This window comes from Paroedura picta, chromosome 5, assembly GCF_049243985.1.
Source record: "Paroedura picta isolate Pp20150507F chromosome 5, Ppicta_v3.0, whole genome shotgun sequence".
Taxonomy (NCBI): Eukaryota; Metazoa; Chordata; class Lepidosauria; order Squamata; family Gekkonidae; genus Paroedura; species Paroedura picta.
Genome location: NC_135373.1, coordinates 105,109,753 through 105,117,191, shown reverse-complemented (window position 1 = coordinate 105,117,191; position 7,439 = coordinate 105,109,753).

The following is a 7,439-nucleotide window of genomic DNA, read 5'->3' as shown; positions in this document are numbered from 1 at the left end:
GCTGAAGAATTCTGTGGGCAACTTTAAGATCCACCAGTGGATATTGTGTCTCAAACTCGTGCGATAAGTTGTATAGCTCCTCTTGACTGTAATTCCATTCTTACTCCTCCATCTCATTATTCAGAGACATCCATGTCCTGCTCCTGTAATTCCTGCTCTTCTGTCTTCTTGAAGACTTTGCCATTAGTTTTGTGCAGATGACCTCATCCTTCGCAACCACTGCCCCTTGTTTTGTAGCAGGACCATAGTCCTCCCTTGCAAGTACTCACAGATTGCCTTGGGGTGAGCAAAGGGGGGTCTGTGTAGGAGTATCACCTGCTGACTTGTTTTCCCAGAGCCAGAGAATGCAAGCATTGTTTCAATATTTCATGTGGGTAGCTTAGAGGGTGGCATTTTCTCATTTTGTAATACCAATTATCCTGGCATGAAGGTTACTGGAAGTGGTACTTTTCAAGGCATCACCCTTAAATAACCCTTTTGAGTAGAATAGCATAAAGTTGTCAAACTGAAGTCCTTGCCAAATTCCAGTTTAAGTAGTTGCACATATTGGGCAAAATTCCACAGAGACTGTATTCATTAACCTTCTTTATAGTGCTGCGGGACATTAGGCCCTTATTGTGGCTGTATTCCAAATGGGATTTTCAGTTCAAACTGTTTTTTTTAAGAGACAATGAAGTGCTGTGATCTTCTGCACAGCAAAGGGAACTCTATAAAAAGGGTATTATATGTATGTAATTCTGTTGAGCCACAGGGTGTTTCTTTATAGACCTTACTGTGATTTGATGGAGTTCTCTTTCATGCACATGTCTGGAGTGCTCTGTGAGGTTCCACTACTTCCTTTCTTTTGGGTTCTATGGTATCTTTTCCCCAGAAGTCCAATTCCTCCTTGATGGTGTGGCCTTTAGAAGTATGTTGGCTCATGTTCTTGTGGCTATATGGAATGTTCTATGAAGCAATGACAAACTAGAAGAAATGTAGCTCTCTTCTAGAATACTTCTAGGTTTTTTCTTTGATCCAAGACAATTATGGGTTAGATCCAGACTAAATTTTCCATTAACATGTCACTTTTTAGCAACAGAGCTTTTCTGCCTCTTCCCTCTTACTGAAATTCATCGATCTCCCCAGAATGCTGTTCCTGGGGAACAAAGGCCCTCAGAAATGACAAGGGGGAAATCAACAATTGTGCAGCAAAAAGGGGAGTCAGCAAAAATTACGCCTCTTCTTCTGTTAGCAGAAAATTTATTCCAGGTGTGATTTTAAAGAATTATATCTAACATCCCATACGTTATATTATAATGCTCTAATTCCTCTGTGTGTGTTTATGCATGCTTACAGATCAGTTGGGGAATCTGTAATCTTGGCAGCAAAGTCATAATTCAGGTCCACAATGCCAGAGAAGATGTGCTCATTTTTCTCCCATTTCATCCCTCATCCCAGTTCTGTCATTGCTGACAGTTAGATAGGGGCAACAGTGAGGCTCAAAACATTCTTCTTGCTGGAGCAACAAAACTGCCAAATAGCTGTGCATCCTCCCCTTTTCTGCAGAGACTTCCACTCTTCACAAAGTAACCTGGGATCAACCCGGTATTCACAGGTGCTCTTGCCACAACTGGCCATTTTACTAAATAGTAGCCCCAAACATAGCATGCAGAGGTGGGCCACTTGTTTGCACAAAATATGCCACAGGTCAAGCCTGCTGCCCACCACTTTCCATGTGTACAGAATCCCTACTACACCACACATGGTGTAATTGAATCTCTAATTTTAAAATGGAAATCTGTTCCACATAATATATTTCTGGTAAGGCCTTGGAGGAGGAGCGTGTCTTAAGTGCCACTCAGCACTTAACACCCACTCAGGGCAGCTGTTCCGCCCCTGAGTGCCTCCTCCTCCATCTGGCTTGCCTGTCTGATCAAAAGCCAGCCAATCACCTTCCACCCGGTACCCCTAACCACCTCCTCTTCCTTCCACTTCCCTCTGAGGCTTGGAGGCTGCAGACCCCTGCTGCATGAGAGCTGCCCCTGCTGGTGAGTTCCCGAACAGCTGCCTGCAGCCTTTTGTCCGGGGGGGGGGGGGGGAGGCCGTCTGCAGAGTTCTTCCACCCTCACCCTCAATCTAGCACCTACTGTATTCCTGAATGCAACAGGCTTGTCCCCTAGGATTTATTAAAGCAAAGTGCAAAAATTAAAAACAGCGATAATTCACAATCATGTACCGTATATCATTTCACAACTACACATCGAACTGAGACCAAATGCCTTCCAACCCAAACGGTCTTCCTCAGTGGTCATTTTAAAATGCACCAACACATACAGTTTTGGCGCTTTCTGTGTGGTAATGCAGATCTGTATGGTGCTGCCCACCCTGCCCTGCCCCAACCGCCTCAATATATGTGCAGAAATTACTTTGCAACAGCTTCAAATCCGACAGCTCTTGCTTGCTGCTGCCATGGCTCTCACCCTGCTAATTTGTGTGAACAGATCGTTTAACTGGATGAGCTGATCTGCTGGTTGTCCATTCATTAGCATCCCTTGTTAGTGATCAATCAAGTGGGGGACAAAGCTAGAGGGAGGTTTGAAATAACAGGGCAATGTGCCTTATAAACTGTTGTCTGCAAAGAATACCTAGGCAAACAATCATTGACGCAAAGCCTGAAATTACAGTTGGTCCTGTGGATTTGTGACTCAGAATTTCACGTACTATATTTGTGATCTTCATCCTGATTTATTGTCTCCCATAGCACTATCTTCATACTCCTGCCTGCACTGAGTATTGCAGAACACAAGGTTGTTTGGCTACTGGGAGGCAGCTGACCCTCTCGGTGTTCTCATATTTCACAACTGAAAGAGATCCTGGGAATGGATTGAATCATGAGGGTTTATAATGAATGTGTTCAAATAAGACTGCCTCTTAATGGCAGTTGTAGGGATGCCAGTCCCCAGGTGGGACCTGGGGATCCCCTGGAATTATAGCTCATCTCCAGACTAAAGAGATCAGTTCTCCTGGAGAAAATGAAGCTTTGCAGGGCAAACTCCATAGCATTATACTCCACTGGAGCCCCTCCCTCCCCAAATCCCACCTACTCCTAGCTCCACCCCCAAAGTCTCCAGGTATTTCCCAACCCAGAGCTGGCAACTCTAGACAGTTGGCTTAATTGCAGATGATGGACATTCATTGGCTATGATTTCCCAAAGTTTTATCTTTGTCAAAGTTTAATTTCCACCGGTACTTAATATACAGTTTATAAATACGCATCTCAATGAGACATTTCATCCGAGGTGCAAAATAGTAACTTGGGTTCTAATTAAATCTTAAGATCTCCTTGATGGTGGTGGGGAGTTCAATAAAACTAATAAGGTTTGCATTCTAAGTTAATTAATGCAGCGTTAACCGTGGCCCATTATTGAGCAGTAATGTCCACTATGCATAACACAGAGAAATCTGAGTTATGCTTTTCAGATATTATAACAGTTGACTAAACTAAGGAAATTAACCAGTAGAGAGGAAGGGACTATGGGTTGGTCTCTGGCATATCTAGGTAAAGGGATCCAGTGGTCGTTGATGTGAAAGATCTCTTGAGTTCCTGGAGAGCCACTGCAAATCCATGTAGAAGAAGAGTTGGTTTTTATACCCTGTTTTTCACTGCCTGAAGGAGTCTCAAAGCAGCTTACAGTCGCCTTCCCTTCCTCTCCCGACAATCCTGAGAGGTAAGTGAGGTTGAGAGAGCTCTGACAGGACTGCTTGGTGAGAACAACATTATCATGGCTGTGACAAGCCCAATGACCCCCATCTGGCTCCATGTGGAGGAGCGGGGAATCCAACCCAGCTCACCAGGTTATAAGCTGCCTTAACCACTACACCATACTGGCTCTGTAGACAATACTGACTTTGATAGGTGAGGAGTCTGACAGTGTAAGGCAGCTTCATATGTCTAATCTCAATATTGTTATGCTGTGGTTTTCAAAAGATGTCATTTAAACATTTGTTCATATTGAATTTGTCTTATTTTTTGTTTGTGTAAAAGAAAAGGGCTTCACTATGGCATAATATATTCTGTGGGCAGCTTGAAGTGAATCACTTATGCTCAGTCATGCAGTGGGATGCCAAATGTCTCTGGTCATTTTTCTAGGACTGTTTTTAGGAGCATTCCATGCAATCTTTTAAAACGGAGTCTCCCTCTTGCCCATTCTCTTTTAAACCTTCCCAACAAGATTAACATCCATATTTTGTCAGATGTAATTTTGCTGATCTCTTTTGCACATTGTGCTAAAACATTTGAGCAACACTTGAGACAAACAAGTTATCAGTGTAATTGTGTTACACCGAAAGGAGCTAATCTGATTTGCTCTTCAAGTATAAATTCACTTGCTCTTTTCCTGGAAGTAATGTGCCAGATCTATGTGACGTGGTTGATCCAAAGGCAAGAAGCTAGTAGCACGAGAAGAAAATTTAATATGCATATATGGCCCTCATTAAAAGATTAACCCTGCTCTGTCATACAGATCTTGGTATTATTGATTTGATTTGAAGGGGAAGTAGCTAATAATTGTACAAAATACCTCGCTGGCACATATAACCTCTGAAATTCACAGGCCTAAGTGGATTATCAGGAAGAATTTAATTGAAAGAGTCAGATTTCAAGCTTATGGGCCTTTAAGATGACTGAAGTATTCTGAAAAGGGGGGGGTATGACTCATATTTTTGATAGTAAGTATGACTCATAGTCCCACAGCTCCAAACCATAAGGACCAGTCCTCTCTGCAGCATTCATACACTGGAGGCCAGTTAACACAGCCTGCTGCCACTGGAACAACAGTAGCCTTGAACTAACTTCAACCTTTGTTTCTAGGTTTAAGGAGTAAACTGAAGTGCCAAGAAAGTCAGCATCTCTTTTTCTTGGATGCTTTAGGATGCTTAGGGCTGATCCTGCGTTGAGCAGGGGGTTGGACTAGATGGCTTGTATGGCCCCTTCCAACTCTATGATTCTATGATTCTATGATCTCCTGGCAATCTGGATCCTACATTCCTTGCTCCTAAATGAAGAGCCCTTTTAAAAGTCATCTTAGCTGCAGGGCAGTTTTCCCAAGAGCAGGCCTGAATAAATGGAGTCAAGTTTAACGACATAATCATGTAGACAGGAACCAGTCTTCCCCATGGAATTGTCTCCACCCACAGAAAAAAGGGGATAGAAGAATATTTAAATTACCAGTAATTGAATAGGCAAAATAGGATCATTATTGTGTCTATTGGGTGTCGAATAGACATCCCTCTTTATATGTGTTTTTTCTCTTTAACTTTACAAGTTCAAGAAACAAGAAAATTATGATGGCATGCACCTGTCCCCATGGCACAGGTACAGTTGAAGACCCCCTAGTGTCGATACTTCTACAAAATCTACCCATGAATCACCTCTGAGTAATACAAGCCCTTAGACAGATCCATACTAATGCATAAGCACACTAACACAGAAAGCTGCTTTTCCTTTCTCTTCTGCCTTGCCCTTAACATCTTCTACAACTTTTTTTCCTGATGAATAGGTGCATTTCTATTCTAAACAGTCTCAGTTTGGAACGAGGCCTCCTGTTTCCTGGTTGTTTGTGGGATGAAGGACTCTTTTTCTCAGTTGCAAGGGCTCTAAGATAAACTCAGGGCAAGCAGCAAGAAGGGGGAACTCTTCCCAGCTAAACTTTAAAATGTTCCTTAACTGGGAGTTCTGTTTCCTCCCTATGTTATTTACTAAAATGGATAATTTAGCACACACTCATAATTCCTTGTGTTTTTAAATGTGATCTGAGTGTTTTACATTGTACAGAGAAGGGTTTTGCATAGTGAGACACCTCATGATTGGTTTGGCAACAGATCTAACTAAGAAAACTATGTTCTGAGAGGTAACCAGTATTGGAATGGGATATACCACTGAATGTCAGAACCAGTCTGGCAAACATAATTTGCTCCTGAGTACTGACTGTAGCCCTGGGCCAATTGACACTGTATCTTTGACTATCAGTCTCTTCCAGGATTTTCCAGAGGCCAGAAGGCTCTCCACTCTTAACCTGTTCCGATTAAATTCCCTGCCAGCCTGCTGCTCCAGCATTGGGGGTTGGGGAGTGTACTTGAAATGAGCCCTATGCACTAATGAACAGGCAGTCAAAGGTACACGGTTAGTATGTGAGCGTGCTTGTTTTGCCATCTTGCCAACTGCAAAACCAAGGGCACCTGATAGGGAAATACTGGGACTAATTAGATAATGGAAACATGAACATCTGCACAGGTCTGATAAATACAGTATTTTGAAAGGGTGGTTAGTTGACTTAGAATGTGATGCTGATTTTTCTTGAAAACCTTAACAAATCTGGAATTTGTACATGTCTACATGAGAGAGGCAGAAACTGCTAGTAATGCTAGGACAAGGTTCCCTTTGTAGAGCTATTTATCAGATATTTAGATGAATATATGGAAGATATTAAGACCACACCTAAAGCAGGTAAACACAAACATGACACTAGATGATACAGTACTTTAAAAAGTGGGGCAGAGACACATTTACAGCAAGATGTGTTTATCCTGTAAAATTCACAGCTGCTGAGGGATGAACATGAATGAGGTATGACCTGGGGGGAAAAAAAATCTTGTGCCAATTCAGCCTTGTTGCAAATCAGCTGAGCTGTACTAGTAGTGAGTATAACTCATCTACTATATTACCAAAAACCCTGGTAACATCTAAAAGTGTTGTTGCTTTACAAAACTCTTATTCATGAGCAAACCAAGGAATGGCTGAATTCGGGTTCTATAGCACAAAGCAGTGAAGTGTATGAAGCTGAACCCAAGAGCTGATTTAGGCCTCCCTGCTAATTAGGGATGCAGGTCCACAGGTGGGACCTGGGGAATCCCCTGGAATTATAGCTCATCTCCAGGCAACAGAGATCAGTTCCTCTGGATAAATAGCTGCTTTGGAAGGTAGATTCCGTAGAATTATACTCCACTGAAGCGCTTCCCTGCCCCAAATCCCACCCACTCCCAGCTCCACCCCCAAAATCTCCTAGTATTTCTCCACCAAGAACAGCTTCCATTCCAGCACCCAAGCTTAACTGCTGTGTAGCACATGGATTTAGTCATTTTGCAATAAAATAAAGCGAAGAACATCAAGGAAAGAAATCTTTGAAATGTACCAGGGTAAATAATATGTAGCACCTTGATGGCTTTTAAAAACAAAGGCTTTATTTGTAAGTATGAATGTGCTCATTTTGAAATCAGAGGATACATTCCAGTCATCCTCTCTTTGTTTGGGGTAAATCTGGTTAATGGTGCTGTGTACTACTCCTCTTGGGTGGGTGGGGGGGAAGGGTCCAGGTCCCTGAGGTTGTAACTTTAAAGGTGTGGTTTTTCAAATTTTCTACTTTTTAGGAAATTATTTTCATGTTGATACATCTGCTGAGGAA